Here is a 19,096-nt window from a genome sequence, read left to right on the forward strand (position 1 = left end):
ACCTTCATAGGAGGCCCGGAAGATGACTGAATGCATCCCACATTGGTGGGATGTGTCTCCATCCACTCCAGGAATCCTGAAACCACGGAGGAGTGAGCACTATTGTCAGCTGATGATTCAATGATTGACCCCTCATAGATTAATGCATGGCATATCCAGATGCTTTCCTACAGGCACAGTTAATTAAGATGGAATGGAATATCATATCACCAGGCATAAAGACTGGGCAGGAGATGGGGCAGTAGGGAAAAAGAGGCAATTAGGTCACAGCATGCCCCTGATAATGGAGACTGAGGTTGGGGAAGGGGCTGCATACTCTGTGTGTGTGTGTGTGTGTGTGTGTGTGTGTGTGTGTGTGAGAGAGAGAGAGAGAGAGAGAGAGAGAGAGAGAGAGAGAGAGAAACAGAATTTACCACTTTGCCTACCTCAACCTTGGTGTCAACATTCAAGAGTAAACTTTTGGGGAGCAGACCTGCCTCATGGGTCATCTAATGCAGTCCTGTTATTTCATTGGCTTCACATGATCACCCTGTGAGAGAGGAACTTTCCCTACAGATGATAAAACCAGGGCTAAATGATGAAGTGGGTCCCTGCAGGGCTCAGCAGGGTGAGAATTCCCGTCTATTTTTCTGCCTCTCAGATCTGTGCCCCTTCTCTGTGCCCACTCCTACATGCCCACCATGGAGGCCCACCTCTTTTGTCCTCAGCTCCTGAAGGTGCACAGGGACCCTTCCTGATTCCCACTGTGTGTGCCTTCCTGCCTGCTTGCATCTGCTGTCCAGACTCCGGGAGAAGGACCTCCCTGCCAACTCTTCTGCAGTGCAGATGACTTCTTCAGTGCTTAGAGATTCTGAACATATTTCCTTCTCAAGTAAACCATGCTGGACTTTTTGGATAAACTTAGAGATTTAAAAATGATTAAATAGCTAACTGCTAGGAGAGATCTGGGAGCATTCTTCTAAGGTGTTGATAAAATGTAAATATATTTTTAGAACAATCTTAGATCTTATGCTAAAGATGATGAACCGTGTAAGAAAATTACCTTCGTCAGGGGCTTGTAAATAGCAGTGTAGACCGATGCTTTGTCTTCCACAGGAGAGAAGACAAGACTGGAGGAACCAGAGAACAATGGAGTTAGGGACAAAGGGCTCAAAACTGCTCTTCAGACACATTCATTTGTACTTTGCTTTCCAGAAGCCAAATGAAATTGTTGGAGCTTGGTGAGCTCCAGGTCTCAGGGGGAAGACCACCTTAGGCTTTAGCTTTTCCTCTACCCTTCCTGTCTGCTGTTATCGTCTTCTCTGGGCCAAAACTCCCTTTAAAAGGAAAACCTCCTCTTTGAAATCCACAAGATACTGTGAGCATTGCTCCCTTTTTCTGATTTCCAACGTGCACTTTTGATTAAGTAAAGAACAATTAGAAAACCCACAGATAACACAGGGTATTCAAGAAGTTTAGGAAAGTGTTTTTCACCATCTCTTTGCCCCCATTCCCTCCTCAGGGATTGGCTCAAGGCCTAGAGCTTGAATCTGCGTGGTCTCCCTAGGATCCTGCCTGAGGTGAGTGGTCAGCGGGTGCTGGCTTGGGGGCAGCTGGCAGAACGCATGCTGCGGGTGGGAACCCAGGGAACACTGGGCGCCTTAGCTTGGAGCAGCTGGCACTGAGGAATTATTGTATGTCTGCACAACTTAAAAATCTGCAGTTTGGGGGAGGGAGGGGGAGCGCGGGGGTGGGTCCCCGAGCGTCCCATTTCTCCTCCCGGCTGTTGACTGAGCGTTCTCGCTCAGTGCAGCGGGGCCAGCGATGCCTTCTGGACAACACGCTGTCCTCGCCAAGGTCCTGGTTTGTTCTCAACCTCGGCTGAAGGCATCGCCCCCTGACTGCCTCTTGCATTCGTCCTTCGGAAAGGGGACCCGACTGGTTCCTCTTCTACCTTTGAGGCGCATCTGCTTGGTGCAAATGTCCAGCCACCTCTTCTGACTCGGTGAGTCGAGCAATGAGACAAAGCATCTTGTTCTGCACCGTGCGTGAGTCTTCAGGCAGCGGGACCGGTGGCAAACATTGGCAGGAACTGGAGCTATATGTATTCTCCTTCGCACTTTGTTTTAAAACAAGTTTGGGCCTCGCGACTTCCTGAGAAAATCCAGGAAAATTAGTAAAGTGTCGCTTGGGCCGCGACTTTGGAGAGGCGGTCGCCCCAGCCGCCGGGGCCGCGGGGGAGGTCATCCTTTTCCCGCCCGGCCACTGCGCTTCCGGCCCAGGAGGGCGCGCAGGTGGGAGGCGCGGGGCGCGCTCCTGCTCCCACCCGGACCGCGCCGGCCGCTCCGGGGTGACTCTGCACTTGGGCCTGGGAGGGGGCGCGCTGCCGGCAGGGCCGGGTCTCGGTCCATCCGTCTGTCCGCCTGTCTCGCGGTGGGAGCCCGGTAGTCTTCGCCCGCCCGTGCTCTCGGCCCAGGGCGCCCGGCTGCGGGCCCGAAGCGAGGGGCTGGCGGAGCTGGGACCAATGGGGCGGCGGCAGAGCGGCGGGCCCCGCCCCGCCCCGCTCCGCCCCGCCGGCAGCTCCTGGGAGCCGCGCTCCAGCGGGGCGGGACCGACGGACAGACCGGCCGCCGCGGGCCACCCCGCACTCCTCGCCGCCGCGGCGGCAGGCGCGGGGCCGCGCCGCGAGGCCTGATCCCTGCAGCGCGGGCGGGCGGCGTCGCAGAGCGGAGCGAGCCGGATGCGCCCGGACTCCTGCAGGTACCTGGCTGGCGTCCCCACCTCCCCGCGCGCTCCGGAGACTTCTCCGGGCGACCCTGCAACTTTACCGCACCTTCTCCCACCTTTTGCTGCCCCAGTCCCCTGTGGTCCAGGTCGCGACTGCAGGACCCCAAGGGTCTACGACCGCAGGGCACTTTCCGTCCTGCTGTGCGCCTGGCTCCCGGCGCCCGCATCCTCCTGTCCCCAGAGCCAGCCGTCGCTGGAGCCCTAAGGCTCCGCCTGTTGCGTGAGCTGCTGGCAGCTGAAGCGGTGCCTGGTTTCCTTTGAAAGCCGCGGGGAAGGTATTTAGGATCAGCTTTCGGGGCGTGGGGTCGGCTGTGGTCGTGGGGAGGACCACCTGGAGGCGGGAGAATGAAGAGCCGGGGAAAGGCGGCACCTGGCACAGGGGCATCCCCGGGGCGTTTCCTTGGCCGGGAAGCCGTTCCTTCCCTTCCTCGAGAGGAGGCGCTTGTAAATGCTTCCCGGGCCGTCTGCTCCGCCTTCTTCTCTGTCATTCCTCCCCTCCCTTATGCCCTGCAGCTGTGCAAGGCGCCCCGCGACAGTTGCAGGGAAGAGCGAACCCAGGGCCCTTGCCCTTGTGCAGCGCTGCGCCCTGGGTGAGGACGCGTGGGGCTTGCAGCGCAGGTGTGGAGTCACTTGCGGACTCCGCGTTGGGATCAGTGGCAGTGGTAGGGATGGGTGCCCCGGGGTCAGGAACTCCTCTTTTCCGCGCCCTTCAGGGTGGCTGCCCGACCTCCTGAGGCGCCTGGGCTAGCAAGCGAGTCAGTCTTGCCGGCAGGGGCCGCGGCAAGCCTGGCTGGGCGCCTTTCGCATTGCAGGGCTTGTCCTGCACCCCCCCACCCCCCACCCCGCTCTGTCCCTTCTAATCCGTTTGGAGAAAGGAGCACCTTTTGCATCCTTGATATCTCCCTCTGGTTTTGTCTGGAGAGACCTAGCCGAAAGCTTCACTCGGGTGGCTCGCGGGAGAGGCAGAGGACAGCAAAGAGCTACCTCCACCTGCCAAAATGACCCAGGGGCCCTGGTTTGGTGCCCAAGCGTGAAGTGGGGGGAGGGGAGGTAGGTGTTCCTTACGTTCCTCCTGGAGAGTAGCTTTGCGGTTGGCCCAGAGCCCTCGGGTTTTTTGTCTTTCACTGTTTCCTCTGAAAATACTGGGTTAGGTGAGGAAAACCAGTTCAGAAGACTTTCCCGTTTCTTTCCCTGTATTTGCTGAAGAGATTTGCATAATCATTCACTTAGAACTGTGTAAGTCACTCCTAGCTGCCCCCCTCCTTAGACTATTTGCAAATACCTGCCCAGGTAAACAGGAAGCAAGCATTTTCCCAAGCACCTGTCCCCTTGCTGAAGGCATATACCCTCATGCTTTGTCCTTCCTGCATATCTGGAGCCAGAGAGGTGGCTTTGATTCTCTAGTTGAACTAGGTGTAATGTGTAGGCTCCACTTCTTACCTGAGTTGTGACCTTCTTGAGATTGACTCGTTCAGTATGCATTTACAACTAGCCCGCGTGGGCCGGGCCCCAGGATGCACTCTGGGATAGACAGTAAACGGATGATGTGATTTTTGCACCCAGTCTAGTCTGTTCTTTATTTCTCACCAGCTTCCTTTCTTCTCTTGTTCTGATATTATGTTTGTCATTTCCAAACTAGGAATTGTCAAAAATGGGATACAGAAAAGGTCATATGGAAGTGCCATAGAACTCCGAATCCAAAGCATGTTGTGAATATACTAAGGAGACTTGTGGGATCTGTTTTAATTGAATCTTTTGTCTGAGCCATTATTGCCTGAATAGAGCCATTGACAAATGCAGCCACGCTAAGTGTTTGCTGGTCAAGCATATGAGGGCAAATTGGGAGGTCAGAAGCAGTCTTTGCTCTGTTCCACAATATTATAATATTAAAAACCCAAAGCTCTGGAGCTTGAGTATGCTAGCAAGGCACCAACTGAGCATCATGATCTTCTTTTAAGAAGGAAGGGGAAGAGTGAGAACTGCAGTCCCCTCCTGTCTTCAGTGGGTTTTGCCCTTCACTGTAATTTGTCACAGACGTGCATCCCTCTGTTCTACCACACATCTCAATCTGCGCTGTGTCTGGCATTTGGAATGTGTGTCAGCTTTGAGAGAGCAGGCATCACAGGGTTTTCCTCCTCCTTTTCCTTCTTTTATTTTTTAATAGATAACTTTTATTGGCTGCATACTATATATCAAATACTCTGCTAGGCACTTTTCCAGGCATTATCTCATTTAATCCTCATAATAACTGCATGAGGTAGTGATACTTGCCTTCTTCACTGCAGTATTGCTGTGGGAGCCAGCAGTAGATGGAGCCCCCTAGGTGCATGTTGAGTCAGATAGGAGGCGAATGGGAAATGGTGGGCCTGGGGTCCCGCTAGCAGGAAGGACAGATCTGCAGGGTAGGATGAAGCAGAGGAGAAGTTGGGTGTGTTTGTTGACTCTGCTTGTCAGGTGTCAGGAAAGTGGATCTTCCAGAGTGCCACCTGTGTTAAATACCCACCTAGAAACTTAATAGAGAACAGACTAGGATGTGGGGACCTGGCTTGCACCTCTGATATCTATTTCTTTATGGCTCCTTGACTTGACATGTCACTTTGCTAATCTAGGTCTTGGTCTGTTGAGCTACACTGATCTAGATCTCTAATATTTATTATTACCCTGTACTAGGCACTAAGAGCTAAAAGCTTTTACATGTATTAACTGATTTCATCCTAATGACAGTCTTAGGATGATAGGTTCTATTATTACCCTATTTTAGAGGAAGAAAGAGAGACAAACTGAGTAACTTGTACGAGGTCACCCAGCTAGGAAAAGATGAAGCTAGGACTCTTTCTATCCCTGGCAGTCTCACTGCAGAGTCACTGTGAGATTCAGTCTTCCCCATTCCTGCAGTTCCAACATGGTACCCTATTCTTAGTGGGATCTCAGACGAGGTTTATTGAAGAGGGACAGAGAGGGCTTGCAGTTATCAAGTGACTTTTAGGTCCCATGTCTCAGCCTTAAAAGGAATTTTAAAGACTGCATTAGCAAAATATTATTTTTGCCTTTGCCAAAATAGTCTGCTTTTCAATGGAATTCTGCCCAACTGGTTAGGAAAAAAGGAAGATAAACCATAAGGATCATGGGCCAGGCAAACATGGTGATTTTCAGAAAATGTGTTTATCAATATAAGAAATTCAGAAAAATCACAGAACACTCTGCACTCTGACTCAAAGTTGTGAAGTACACCAAGCAGTGACCAATTCATGAGTACTTATCGTATGGGTGCTAAGTGCCCAGTACTACAGACATTGAAGGTAGGCAGAATCTATGACATGGCCTTTGAGCTTGAACTTGTAGTGAATCTGGAGACTCCAGATCAATGAGACAAGATGGAACAAGACAAGATGCTAAATATTGAAGTCCTGATAAAAATCACAATAACTCGGTCACATTTGTATAACCTATTATGGTTTGTAGAAACTTTTGCATGGGATATCTCATTTCAGTCCTCAGAGCAACTGCGAGTTATAAGCTATAGATGGGACAGAGGTGAGGAAGCCCATATTGCTGATGAAGAAACTTAGGCAAAGTAAGCCTTGAACTTGGACACAGTCATGGGTCATCCGACTTCAAGTCCAGCATCTTTCTGCTTCACGTCTGTCTGGAGCTAGAGAGCAGAACAGGAGGGCAGTGAGCTATTGAGAGTCCTTGGGGAGTAGAGGGCTGAGTTTGAATTTCATCCTGGACCTGGCCTTTGATTGCTGGTCTTGACTACCCAGGGTGCTTAGTGGAGGCGGGGAAGGGGGAGAAAGAGTGTTGTTTTATTTTTTCAGAGGCCTGCTTCTGTGTGAAGCCTGGAGTGAATACTCGGTTATCATGAACATAATAACAAGGCTTAAAATGTACAATAAGATGTAGAAGCTGATTTAGAATTTTCGTCCCTGTTTTTCTTTATCATTTCTCTAGATCACCTTTTGAAACTTTTTAGCATACCTGCACATTATACTTTTTTAACCGTTGTTAAGAGGATCAAAATGTGCACATTATAAAAGTGAACTCTTCAATAAGTTAAAAATAGTTACTAGACTAGGTTGTGGTAGTTTTCTTGTGGGCAAGAGGTCTCATTCTCTTTGGAAACCTGCAGAGCCTTGCACTATGACTTGCTTTGAGGAGATACTATATAAATATTGTCTTCAATCGCACAAGCATTGAATGATAAAGGCATAAGATCTGCTTTTAGCCAATAATGTTACAGTTAAGCAGTTAATGTTGACAGCAGCTGCTTCAGTGCGTTTGCTGAAGTCCCAAATGAATGAAGTATCTTGCTGACTATCCTACTGATCAGTCGTCTGAGCGCTTACCAGATGTTCATCAAAGGTGACATAATGATTAACTTACAGTCACATATAAGTATTCTCATTATATATTCAAATATGTACGTATATTCATTCAGCAAGTATTCGAGTACTTACCTGATGTTATGTACTATGGTAGGTACTGGGTATACTGTGGTAAAGGAAACAGTGGGGGTGAGAAGTGGGAGGGAGACAGACATGAAACAAACCAATGCAAAATTTAAGTGGTGGTTAAGTATTCTAAAGGACATCATGGGAGAGGGTAACAAGGGTAGGGAGGCATAGTTCAGATGAGAGGGTCAGGGAAGACCTTTCTGGGGAAGAGATATTTCATTTTGAGCGATAAAAGGAGTCCATTAAGTGAACAGTGGGGGAGAGAATTCCAGGCTAAGGATTCTAAGGCAGCAATAAGCATTGAGCATCTTTTTGTTCTATTCAGGAACTTCAAGAGAACAAAGGTGGGGATGGCTGGCAGGAGGTTGTAGAAGAGGGCGGGAGTCAGATCATGTTGTGCCCTTTAGGTCAAGTTCAGGGTCTTATGGTTTATTCTGAGGGCTGTGGAAAATGGATTTGCAGCAGGTAAGTGTCACAAGCCAATTTAAATTTATACAAGGTCGCTTGGGAAGGCTGTGAAGAACAGATAGGAGAATAGACTGGAGAGGTGCAAGCCTGGGAATTAGGAGCCTCGTTTGGAGGTGTGCTGCAGAAGTGGGGCCTAAAGCGAGATTGGACTGGGTTGAAAAATGAATGGAGGTGAGGAAGTGCAGACCATACACATATAGCTCGTGAAAGGGAGCAGAGAGACAGGATGCGTGTGGGGGCAGGTTTGTGTCTATGTGGAAGGCGACCTTGGCTGAGGTTAGGGATGTAAGTCCAGCTCCTTGGTAAATTAACACATTTGTATCTCTGTGTGTAGAGTTAAAGCACTTCTAGAAGATTAGACATTTGAATCCTAGCTCTGGCTCAATCTTGAAATCTAGGTAACTTTAAGCATATCACTTTGAGTGCTTCTAGAAGATTAGACATTTGAATCCTAGCTTTGGCTCTGTCTCCAAATTTGGGTAGCTGAACATAGCGCTTGTACTTCCCTTTGTGTGTATGTTTTTTTTTTCCACTCCCTGGTGATTTTATAATTTTTTAAAAAATGCAGTCTTCCTGCAATGTTCTTTAATAGTGTTATTTATATGTGTTAATATGGGTTAATTTTTAAAAATTGAATTGGCAGAACTATGAATGGGCATGTAGGAACATTTGTGGTAGGATTCTAAGCATTTGCTCATTGATGATCATGGATAAGCTGCTTTCAAATTAGCTTAAATGGACAGACACCAATAATAAAGTCTGGTGGTAAGGACATAGTAACCCTTCCAATGTAGATGGGGTAAGGACCGATAGAGCCCTGGGGATGGTTATGAGCCGCTTTCTTGTGTTTTAGTGGGACCTCTCCTTACCTGGTCTTTTTCATTGCATGAGACACATCCTCTGGCAGGAATGAGCAGTGATAGCTGTTAAAAAGATGATAAGAGAGGTACATCTGGTCTGTTTTCTGAGAACCCATTTGTATTAGGGTTTTCCAGGCAAGCAGAACCAAGAGGATGTACATACATGTAAAAAGAGATTTATTATAAGAAATTGGATCACACAATTATGGAGACTGGTAAGTCTAAAACTTGCATGGTGGGCCAGCAGGCTGGAAACCTAGGAGAGCCAACACTCCTCTTCAAGTTTGGAGGCAGTTGCTATACAGCCTGGAAGAGCTGATGTTACAATGAAGTCCGAAGGCAGGCTGCTGGAAAATTCTTTCCTGTTCGAGGGAGGCCAGGCTTTTTCTTCTGTTCAGGCTTTCAACTGACTTGATGAAGCCTACCAACATTATAGAGGGCAGTGTGTTTTACTCAAAGTCTACCAATTTCTATGCCAGTCTCTTCCAAAATACCCTCACAGAAACACCCAGAATAATGTTTGACTAAATATCTGGGCACACAGCCAAGTTAACACAAAATTAGCCATCACGTCACATTTAGCAGAATATACTGGTCTAAACATCAATAATGAACATCACAGATAGCCTGATGGGGCATTATGGAAAGACAGAATATCCAGCGATCAGTTCCTAGTTATAGGGCCATAGAATTGAAAGTTACTCCAAAGATCAGTCAAATCATTTGCTGCCTCTGGACTTCTTTTGGGAATACTGGCTTAAATCCTGGCAAATAATTAGAGTATTGAGATAAAAGAATGCCAGCAGACTAAGTTTGGGGCTTCAGCATGCTTATGTATTTTTTACTTTTAGTTTGCTATGGACTGGATTGGCTTTTCTAAGCCCTGATGGACATGCGATGGTGAACCGAAAAGCATTTCCTATGATTTACTTGAGATAAAAATGTAATTGGCCAAAGAGACGGGAGAACTTCATGGTTAAAGATTGTTGTTTGTAGACTTGGACTGAGAGGAGAAGTTGTGGCGAGGGCATTTCATTATTTTATTCTTTGAGTTCAATAAATCATACCTTCTTGGCAGTGTTTTTTTGTGGGTTTTTAAGAGCTGAGTTTTCTAAGCATGGTACATTCATGAGGCCACTGACATAAGACCCCGGTCTTCCTTCCCTTGGTGCTTAGATGATATGTAGATGAGATTCAGCCCTGAGGCTCAGACTTGAGCCCCTTGACAGAGCTCACCTCCTCTGGGATAAAAGGGTAAAAAGAAAGTACTACATACAGCAGTGTTTATCTGTGTATCCGTCCATCGGTCTGTCCATCCATCCATCCATCCATCCATCCATCCATCCATCCACCTTTGCCACTGTGTAAAAAGGTATCTGTGTCCCCATGCCCGCTCATCTTCTCCTTAAATCACAACTCCTACAAAGTAGGTTCTTTTCTCAGATGTGTAAGTAGGAGTCTTGTGAAAGTTCATGCAAAACCTGAGAACTTGTTTTTTAAGCAGGTTCCCCAGACTTTTTGATGTAATTAGAAATTGAATATCAACATGGTGCATCTTTTTGGTGATGAGCACCAAATTTTCTTCTCCCAGCCTCCCTAGACTTAAAGTAGTACGTGTTGTCTTCTCATGTAATTTTTATTTTTTAAATTATTTTTTCTTTTATTATTATTTTTCCATAAGTTACTGAGGTACAAGTTGTATTTGGTTATATGAGTAAGATCTTTAGTGGTGATTGGTGAGATTTTGGTGCACGTGTCACCCAAGCAGTATACACTACACCATATTTGTACTCTTTTAATTCCTTGCCCCGCTCCCACTCTTCCCCTGGAGTCCCTAAAGTACATTGTATCATTCTTATGCCTTCGCATCCTCATAGCTTAGCTCACACATATCAGTGAGAACATACGATGTTTGGTTTTCCATTCCTGAGTTACTTCACTTAGAATAATAGTCTCCAATCTCATTTAGGTCAGTGCAAATACTGTTAATTCATTCATTTTTATGGCTGCATAGTATTCCATCATATATATATATGTGTGTGATGAAATATGTGTGTGTGTATATATACACACATATATATATGATGGAATATATATCCATCATATATATCATCATATACATCCATCATATATATATGTGTGTATATATACATACACATATATATATATGTGATATATATATCACAGTTTCTTTATCCACTCGTTGATTGATGGGCATTGGGGTTGGTTCCATGATTTTGCAGTTGTGAATTATGCTGCTTTTTTTTTGAGACAGAGTCTCACTCTGTTGCCAGGCTGGAGTGCAGTGGTGTGATCTCAGCTCACTGACACCTTCTCCTGTGTTCAAGTGATTCTCTTGCTTCAGCCTCCCTAGTAGGTGGGACTACAGGTATGAGCCACCACGCCTAGCTAATTTTTGTATTTTTAGTAGAAACAGGATTTCACCATGTTGGCCAGCATAATCTTGATCTCTTGACCTTGTAATCCACCCGCCTTGGCCTCCCAAACTGCTGGAATTACAGGCGTGAGCTACTGTACCTGGCTATGCTGCTATTAACATGCATGTGCAAGTATCTTTTTCTAATAATGACTTCTTTTCCTCTGGGTAGATACCCAGTAGTGGAATTGCTGGATCAAATGGTAGTTCTACTTTTAGTTCTTTAAGGAATCTCCACACTGTTTTCCATAGTGGCTATACTAGAATACATTCCCACTAGTAGTGTAGAAATGTTCCCTGTTCACTGCATGCATGCCAACATCTACTGTTTTTTGATTTTTTGATTATGGCCATTCTTGCAGGAGTAAGATGGTATCACATTGTGGTTTTGATTTGCATTTCCCTGATCATTAGTGATGTTGAGCATTTTTCATATGATTGTTGTCCATTTGTATATCTTCTTTTGAGACTTGTCTATTCATTTCCTTAGCCCACTTTTTGATGGGATTTTTTGTTTTTTTCCTACTGATTTGTTTGAGTTCATTTTAATTGTAGATTCTGGATATTAGTCCTTTGTCAGATACATAGATTGTGAAGATTTTCTTGCGCTCTGTGGGTTGTCTGTTTGCTGACTGTTCCTTTTGCCATGCAAAAGCTCTGTAGTTTAATTAGGTCCCAGCTATTTATCTTTTTTTTTTTTTTAATTGCATTTGCTTTTGGGTTATTGGTCATGAAATCCTTGCTTAAGCCAATGTCTAGAAGGGTTTTTCCAATGTTATCTTCTAGAATTTTCATAGTTTCAGGTTTTAGGTTTAAGTCCTTAATCCATCTTGTTGATTTTTGTGTTAGGTGAGAGCTGAGGTTCCAATTTCATTCTCCTACAGGTGACTAGACAATTATACCAGCCCATTTGTTGAAAAGGGTGTCCTCTCCCCACTTTATGTTTTTGTTTGCTTTGTTGAAGATGAGTTGGCTGTATTTGGGTTTATTTCTGGGTCTTTTCCAATGGTCTCTAGTCTGTTCCATTGGTCTATGTGCTTATTTTTATGCCAGTACGATGCTGTTTTGGTGACTATGGCCTTACAGAATAGTTTGAAATCAGGTAGTGTGATGCCTCCAAATTTGTTCTTTTCAGTTAGTCTTGCTTTGGCTATTTGGACTCTTTTTTGGTTCTATATGAATTTTAGAATTGTTTTTCTTTTTTTTTTTTTTTTGAGACAGAGTTTCGCTTGTTACCCAGGCTGGAGTGCAATGGCATGATCTTAGCTCACCGCAACATCTGCCTCCTGGTTCAAACAATTCTCCTTCCTCAGCCTCCTGAGTAGCTGGGACTATGGGCATGTACCACCATGCCCAGCTAATTTTTGTATTTTTAGGAGAGACGGAGTTTCACCATGTTGACCAGGATGGTCTCGATCTCTTGACCCTGTGATCCACCCACCTCGGCCTCCCAAAGTGCTGGATTATAGGCTTGAGCCACCGCACCCAGCCTGTTTTTCTAATTTTGTGAAGAATGATGGTGGTATTGATGGAACTGCATTGAATTTGTAGATTGCTTTTGGCAGTATGGTCATTTTCACAATATTGATTCTACCTATCCATAAACATGGGATGTGTTTCTATTTGACTGTGTCATCTGTGATTCCTTTCTGCAGTGTTTTGTAGTTTTCCTTGTAGAAGTCTTTTGACTCCTTTGTTAGGTATATTCCTAAGTATTTTATTATTTTTTTGCAGCTATTGAAAAAGGGTTGAGTTATTGATTTGATTCTCCGCTTGGTCACTGTTGGTGAATGGAAGCACTACTGATTTGTGTATGTTAATCTTGTGTCCAGAAGCCTTGCTGAATTATTTTATCAGTTCTAGGAGTTTTCTGGAGGGGTCCTTAGAGTTTTCAAGGTAAACAATCATATCATCAGCAAACAGTGACAGGTTGACTTCCTTTTTACCAATTTGGATGCCTTTTATTTCTTTCTCTTGTCTGATTGCTCTGACTAGCACTTCTGGTACTATGTTGAAGAGGAGTGGTGAGAGTTGGCATCCTTTTCTTATTCCTGTTCTCAGAGGGAATGCTTTCAACTTTTCCCCATTCAGCGTTATGTTGGCTGTAGGTTTGTAATAGATGGCTTTTATTACATTAAGATATGTTCTTTGTATACTGATTTTGCTGAGAGTTTTAATCATAAAGGGATGCTGGATTTTGTCAAGTGCTTTTTCTGCATCTATTGAGATGATCATGTGATTTTTGTTTTTAATTCTGTTTATGTGATGTATCTCATTTATTGATTTGTGTGTGTCAAACCGTTCCTGCATCCCTGGTATGAAACCTAGTTGATCATAGTGAATTATCTTTTTGATATGTTTGATTTGGTTAGCTAGTATTTTGTTAAGGATTTTAGCATCAATGTTCATGAAGGATATCAGTCTGTAGTTTTCTTTTTTGGTTATGTCCTTTCCTGGTTTTGGTATTAGGGTGATGCTGGCTTCATAGAATGAATTAGGGAGGATTCCTTCATTCTCTCTCTGTGGAATAGTGTCAGAAGGATTGGTAATAATTCTTCTTTGTCTGGTAGAATTCTACTGTGAATCCATCTGGTCCTGGAATTTCTTGTTTGCTTGTTTGTAATTTTTAAATTGCCATTTCAGTCTCACTGCTTGTTATTGGTCTGTTCAGGGTATCCAGTTCTTCCTGATTTAAGCTAGGAAGGTTGTATTATTCCAGGAATTTATCAATCTTTTCTAGGTTTTCTAGTTTATGTGAATAAAGGTGTTATAGTAGCCTTGTATGATCTTTGTATTTCAGTGGTGTCAGCTGTTTTGTTTCTTAGTGAGATTATTTGGATTTTCTATCTTCTTTTCTTGGTTAATCTTGCTAATGGTCTATCAATTTTATTTATCTTTTCAAAGAACTATCTTTTTGTTTCATTTATCTTTTGCATTTTTTTTTGGTTTCAATTTCATTTAGTTCTACTCTGATCTTGATTATTTCCTTTCTTCTGTTGGGGTTGGGTTTGTTCTAGTTTCTCTAGTTCTTTGAGGTGTGACTTTAGATTGTCTGTTTGTGCTGTTACACTTTTTGATGCAGGCATTTAGGGCTATGAACTTTCCTCTTAGTATTGCCTTTGCTGTATCCCAGAGGTTTTGATAGTTTGTGTCATCATTGTCATTCAGTTTGAAGAATTTTTAAATTTCCATCTTGATTTCATTTTTGACCCAATGCTCATTCAGGAACAGGTTATTTAATTTCTATATATTTGCATAGTTTTGAAGGTTCCCTTTGGAGTTGATTTCCAGTTTTATTCTACTGTGGTCTGAGAGAGTGCTTGATATAATTTCAATTTTCTTAAACTTATTGAGGCTTGTTTTATGGTCTATCATATGGTCTATCTTGGAGAAAGTGCCATGCACTGTTGAATAGAATGTGAATTCTGTGGTTGTTGGATGAAATGTTCTGTATATATATGTTAAGTCCATTTGTTTCAACCGATAGTTTAAATCCATTGTTTCTTTGTTGACTTTCTGTCTTGAAGACCTGTCTAGTGCAGTCAGTGGAGTATTGAAGTCCCCTGCTATTATTACATTACTGTCTATCTCATTTCTTAGGTCTGTTAGTAATTGTTTTATAAATTTGGGAGCTCCAGTGTTAGGTGCATATATGTTTAAGATTGTGATATTTTCCTGTTGGACAAGGCCTTTTACCATTATATAATGTCCCTATTTGTCTCTTTTATCCACTGTTGCTTTAAAGTTTGTTTTGTCTGATATAAGAATAGCTACGCTTGCTCACTTTTGGTGTCCATATGCATGAAATGCCCTTTTCTACCCCTTTACTTTAAGTTTATGTGAATCCTTATGTGTTAGGTGAGTCTCCTGAAGGCAGCAGATAGTTGGTGGGTTCTTGTCCATTCTGCTGTTCTGTATCTTGTAAGTGGAGCATTTAGGTTATTTACATTCAATGTTAATATTGAAATGTGAGGCGGCATTGCATTCATTGTACTCTTTGATGCCTGTGTACTTTTGTTTATTTGTTTGTTTTTGCTTTTTAACTTGTACTTTTGTTTTATAGGTTCTGTGTGATTTTTACTTGAAAGAGGTTCTGTTTTGATGTATTTCCAGGATTTGTTTCAAGATATAGAGATCCTTTTAGCAGTTCTTGAAGTGGTGGGTTAGTAAGGGCAAATTCTCTCAGCATTCGTTTGTCTGAAAATGATTGTATCTTTCCTTCATACGTAATTCTTAGTTTTGCTGGATACAAAATTCTTGGCTGATAATTGTTTAGTTTGAAGAGGCTGAAGATAGGACCCCAATCCCTTCTAGTTTGTAGGGTTTTTGCTGAGAAATCTGCTGTTAATTTAATAGGTTTTCCATTATAGGTTACCTGGTACTTCTGTCTCATAGCTCTTAAAATTATATCCTTCATCTCAACTTTGGATAACCTGACGACAGTGTACATAGGTGAAGATCTTTTTGTGATGAATTTCCCAGGTGTTCTTTGTGCTTCTTGGATTGGACGACTAGGTCTCTAGCAAGGCCGGGGAAGTTTTCCTCAATTATTCCTCCAAATATGTTTTCCAAGCTCTTAGAATTCCCTTCTTCCTCAGGAACACTGATTATTCTTAGAGTTGGTCATGTAACATAATCCCATACTTTTTGTAGTCTTTGTTCCTATTTTCTTATTCTTTTTTCTTTGTTTTTGTTGAATTGAGTTAATTTGAAGACCTTGGCTTTGAGCTCTGAATTTCTTCTGCTTGTTGGATTCTATTGCTGAGACTTTCCAGAGCATTTCACATTTCTAAAAGTGGGTCTGAAGTTTCCTGAATTTATGATTGTTTTTTTCTTTAAGCTGTCTATTTCTTTGAATATTTCTCCTTTTACTTCTTGTATCATTTTTTGAATCTCCTTGCATTGGGCTTCACCTCTCTCTGGTTCCTCCCTGTTTAGCTTAATAACTAACCTCCAAAATTCTTTTTCAGATAATCAGAGATTTTGTCTTGGTTTTGATCCACTGCTGGTGAACTAGTATGATTTTTTTTGGGTGTTGAAGAGCCTTGTTTTTTCATATTATGAGAGTTGATTTTCTGGTTCCTTATCATTTGGGTAGGCTCTGTCAGAGGGAAGGTCTAGAGCTGAAGGCTGTTGTTCAGATTCTTTTGTCCCACAGGGTGTTCCTTTGATGTAGTACTCCCCCTTTTCCTATGAATGTGGCTTCCTGTGAGCTGAACTGCAGTGATTGTTGTCTCTCTTCTGGACCTAGCTACCCAGAGAGTCTGCTTGGCTCTGGGCCGGTCCAGAGGGTTGCCTGCACAGAGTTCTGTGATGTGAACTGTCTATGGGTCTCTCAGCTGTGGGTATCAGTGCCTATTCTGGTGAAGGTGGTGGAGGGTGCAGTGGACTCTGTGAGGGTCCTTAGCTTTGATGATTTTATGCTCTATTTTTGTGCTGGTTGACCTCCTGCCAGGAGGTGGCACTTTCCAGAAAGCATCAGCTGTGCTAGAATGGGGAGGAACCAGCAGTGGGGAGCACCTGAAAACTCCCAAGATTACATGCCTTTTGTCTTCTACTACCAGTGTGGATAGGGAAGGACCATCAGGTGGGGGTGGGGCTAAGCACAGGTGTCTGAGCTCTGACTTTCCTTGGGTGGGTCTTGCCGTGGCTGCTGTTGGGGATGGAGGTGAGATTCCCAGGTCACTGGGGTTGTGCACCTAGGAGGGTTATGGCTGTCTCTGCTGAGTCATGCAGGTTGTCAGGGAAGTAGGGGAAAGCCTGCAGTCACAGGCCTCATCCAGCTCCCATGCAAACTGAAGGGCCAGTCTCACTCCCACTGCATCCCTGCTATAGCCCCCTCTACGGTCTCTTTCCAGGCGGAGGGTGAGAGGGTCTTGAAAACTTGTCTGAGACTATCTGCCTGCCACCTGAGAAAGAAAGGGTTTTAGTTCTTCCCCCACCTGCAAAGTCTGCATACCAGATTTGTACCCTCTCCTGAGTTCTAGCCAGGTTTCTTACCCCGTTCAAATTATTAGTTTGCCTAGAGGATTCCTTCTCCCTGTGGAGTTTCACCCCCTGCTCCTCTGGCCACCCTCCCAATGGATTTCTGTGGTACCAGGCAGAAATCAGCTGCCTGGGGACCCAGTGAACTCCCAGGGACTTTCTGCTGCTTCCTCTACCCCTGTATTTCACTCAGCTCTCTAACTTGACTCAGCTCCAGGTAAAGTTGGAAACTTCTCCCGCAAAGAGACCTTCGGCTTCTCCACTGGGGACGTGTGTTTGGGAAAGGAGGGTCTACCTTTCCCAATTCTACAGTTGGGACACTCACAGTATTTGAGGGTCTCCCAGGTCCTGCAGAAGGAGTACGCTTTCTTCAAAGGGTCTGTGGTCCTCTCGGGATTACTGTTTTTTTCTTGCAGTCAATTTGGAACTTAAAATTCACAATGCAACCCTCCACATGCTGCTCTGTCCAGAGCTGCAATCTAGTACTCTCTTCTGCCATGATCCCAGGAGCCATTTTTTTTAATATGGGGGTTTGAAGTAAAGAGTACAGGATGCACAGTTCGATGTGGCCCTGAACTCCAGTAGATTTGCTTTTAGTTGCTTTTTACCAGTCATCCCTATAACTCCATCAATGGAGTTAAGAATACATAAGCAAGCCCTGTTTTACACCCCTTCATTTATAAGTTATGTGAGCACCTCAGAAACAATTTCCATGCAGACATCATTAGGCACTAGGATTAGGTTTCAGACTGCCCCACTGAAGCAGATGTAAGTCTTAATGAGTACACAGTGACATGGTTTTGAGTATCGGGACCCGAGCACTATATGATGTGGCAGGGAGCTTTTCTCTCCTAGGAAGGGGCCACACACTTGCACTATACACCCATCCATACAAACACACACCTTAGAGGAGACAGAGTGCTCACTAGTGTGGACTATTTAGCTAATTAGTTGTAAGTAGACAAACAATAAAAGAGTACCATCATATTTTTTTTTATGTAACAGACAATAACACCTCCACAAACCCTGTTTGTGCCATTCTACTGTGACTTTCTCAGATTCCACCAAATAGATCAAGTGTGGAACTATTTCAGATTTCCCTTGTTAAACTGACTTCAGTATGAAACTCACAGAAACTTTGATTGTGAACATCAGGTAAAGAAAGCCATGTTTTACTCCAGATTGCCGGGAGTTCGTTTTTTTCAAGTGTGCGTTTGTATTTGCTGCGGAGTGAGAACTTTCAGTGTGGCAGAAGGAAAGCCTGCACCTGTTCAGAGATGACGCCTGCAGCCATCTCCTGGCGCTTGGCCCTGAGCTGGCTAATGTCACTGCTGGGCTCGCTGGAGATTGTGGGTGTTCTTCCAAGGACCTCCTTTTCTTCCTCAGCTCGCTCAATTCCACCTTGTTCTTTCTTGTGTGGAGAACTTGGAAACTCAGATAGCTGGGTGTATTTAGAAAATGGGCTGGAGAAAAGAGATAGGTGTGAGAATTCATTTTAATAAGCCAAATTTAAAACTTTTTCAACTTGCATTGCCTGGGGATCTCACTATTTTATAATTTTTTTATATCGATGAAGAATAGGATTAATTATAATTGATAGTTCTGGGCAAAGTGTTTAAAAAATCCTCCCAGGATGGTTTCCAGGGACTGGATATGGATGTTTGTAAAGCATAAACACCCTTTTACTACCTTCCAAAGAATAGTCTAGATGCTATATAAACCATCATACTTACTTTATTAGATCTTTTAAAAAGTTAAGTAAAACTTTTTTTAACCTCGTGAAATAGTCACTCTGGCAACATATTACAGCAATAGACACTTACTTGGCTCTCTGAGAGTTTTGCTGTATATATGCCGAAGATTTATAGTTTGGCAAAAACACTCTGTTTTCTTCTAGCAGCAATAAACACTCTTCTAAAATAAATCCTTTGGAAATGCTATAACATATCAGGTGCTTAGACGGGGTGCAGAAAAACAACAGCTTAGGTCAGACATTCTCATTGACATGTTCTGGAGCCCCCACAAAAGCCAATATGGTGAGAAGGTACCTCCCAAGCAGCCCTCTCCATAACATTTTGAGCAGGAAAACCCTTTTTTTTTCCTTTAAGTGGAATGTTCATTTGGTT

At 43.9% G+C, this 19,096-nt stretch overlaps 1 protein-coding gene across 2 annotated transcripts in view; it reads left to right on the forward strand.

The window, feature by feature from the left end:
• Window positions 1-1,785: 1,785 nt before the first annotated feature.
• The window catches only part of KCNS3 (potassium voltage-gated channel modifier subfamily S member 3), a 48,835-nt gene continuing 31,524 nt past the window's right edge, over window positions 1,786-19,096 (forward strand). Inside the window, exon 1 of one of the 2 annotated variants that reach the window (XM_064364256.1) lies at window positions 1,786-1,984. The gene's annotated coding sequence lies outside the window, so the exon portion shown is untranslated. Of the gene's footprint in view, window positions 1,985-2,599; window positions 2,740-19,096 lie in introns of those variants that run through there. The other variant, XM_012438875.3, reaches the window with a different exon arrangement.

Source organism: Aotus nancymaae, unplaced genomic scaffold (genome assembly GCF_030222135.1).
Source record: "Aotus nancymaae isolate 86718 unplaced genomic scaffold, 86718_ANA_hifiasm-v0.15.2.pri h1tg000057l, whole genome shotgun sequence".
Classification (NCBI taxonomy): domain Eukaryota; kingdom Metazoa; phylum Chordata; class Mammalia; order Primates; family Aotidae; genus Aotus; species Aotus nancymaae.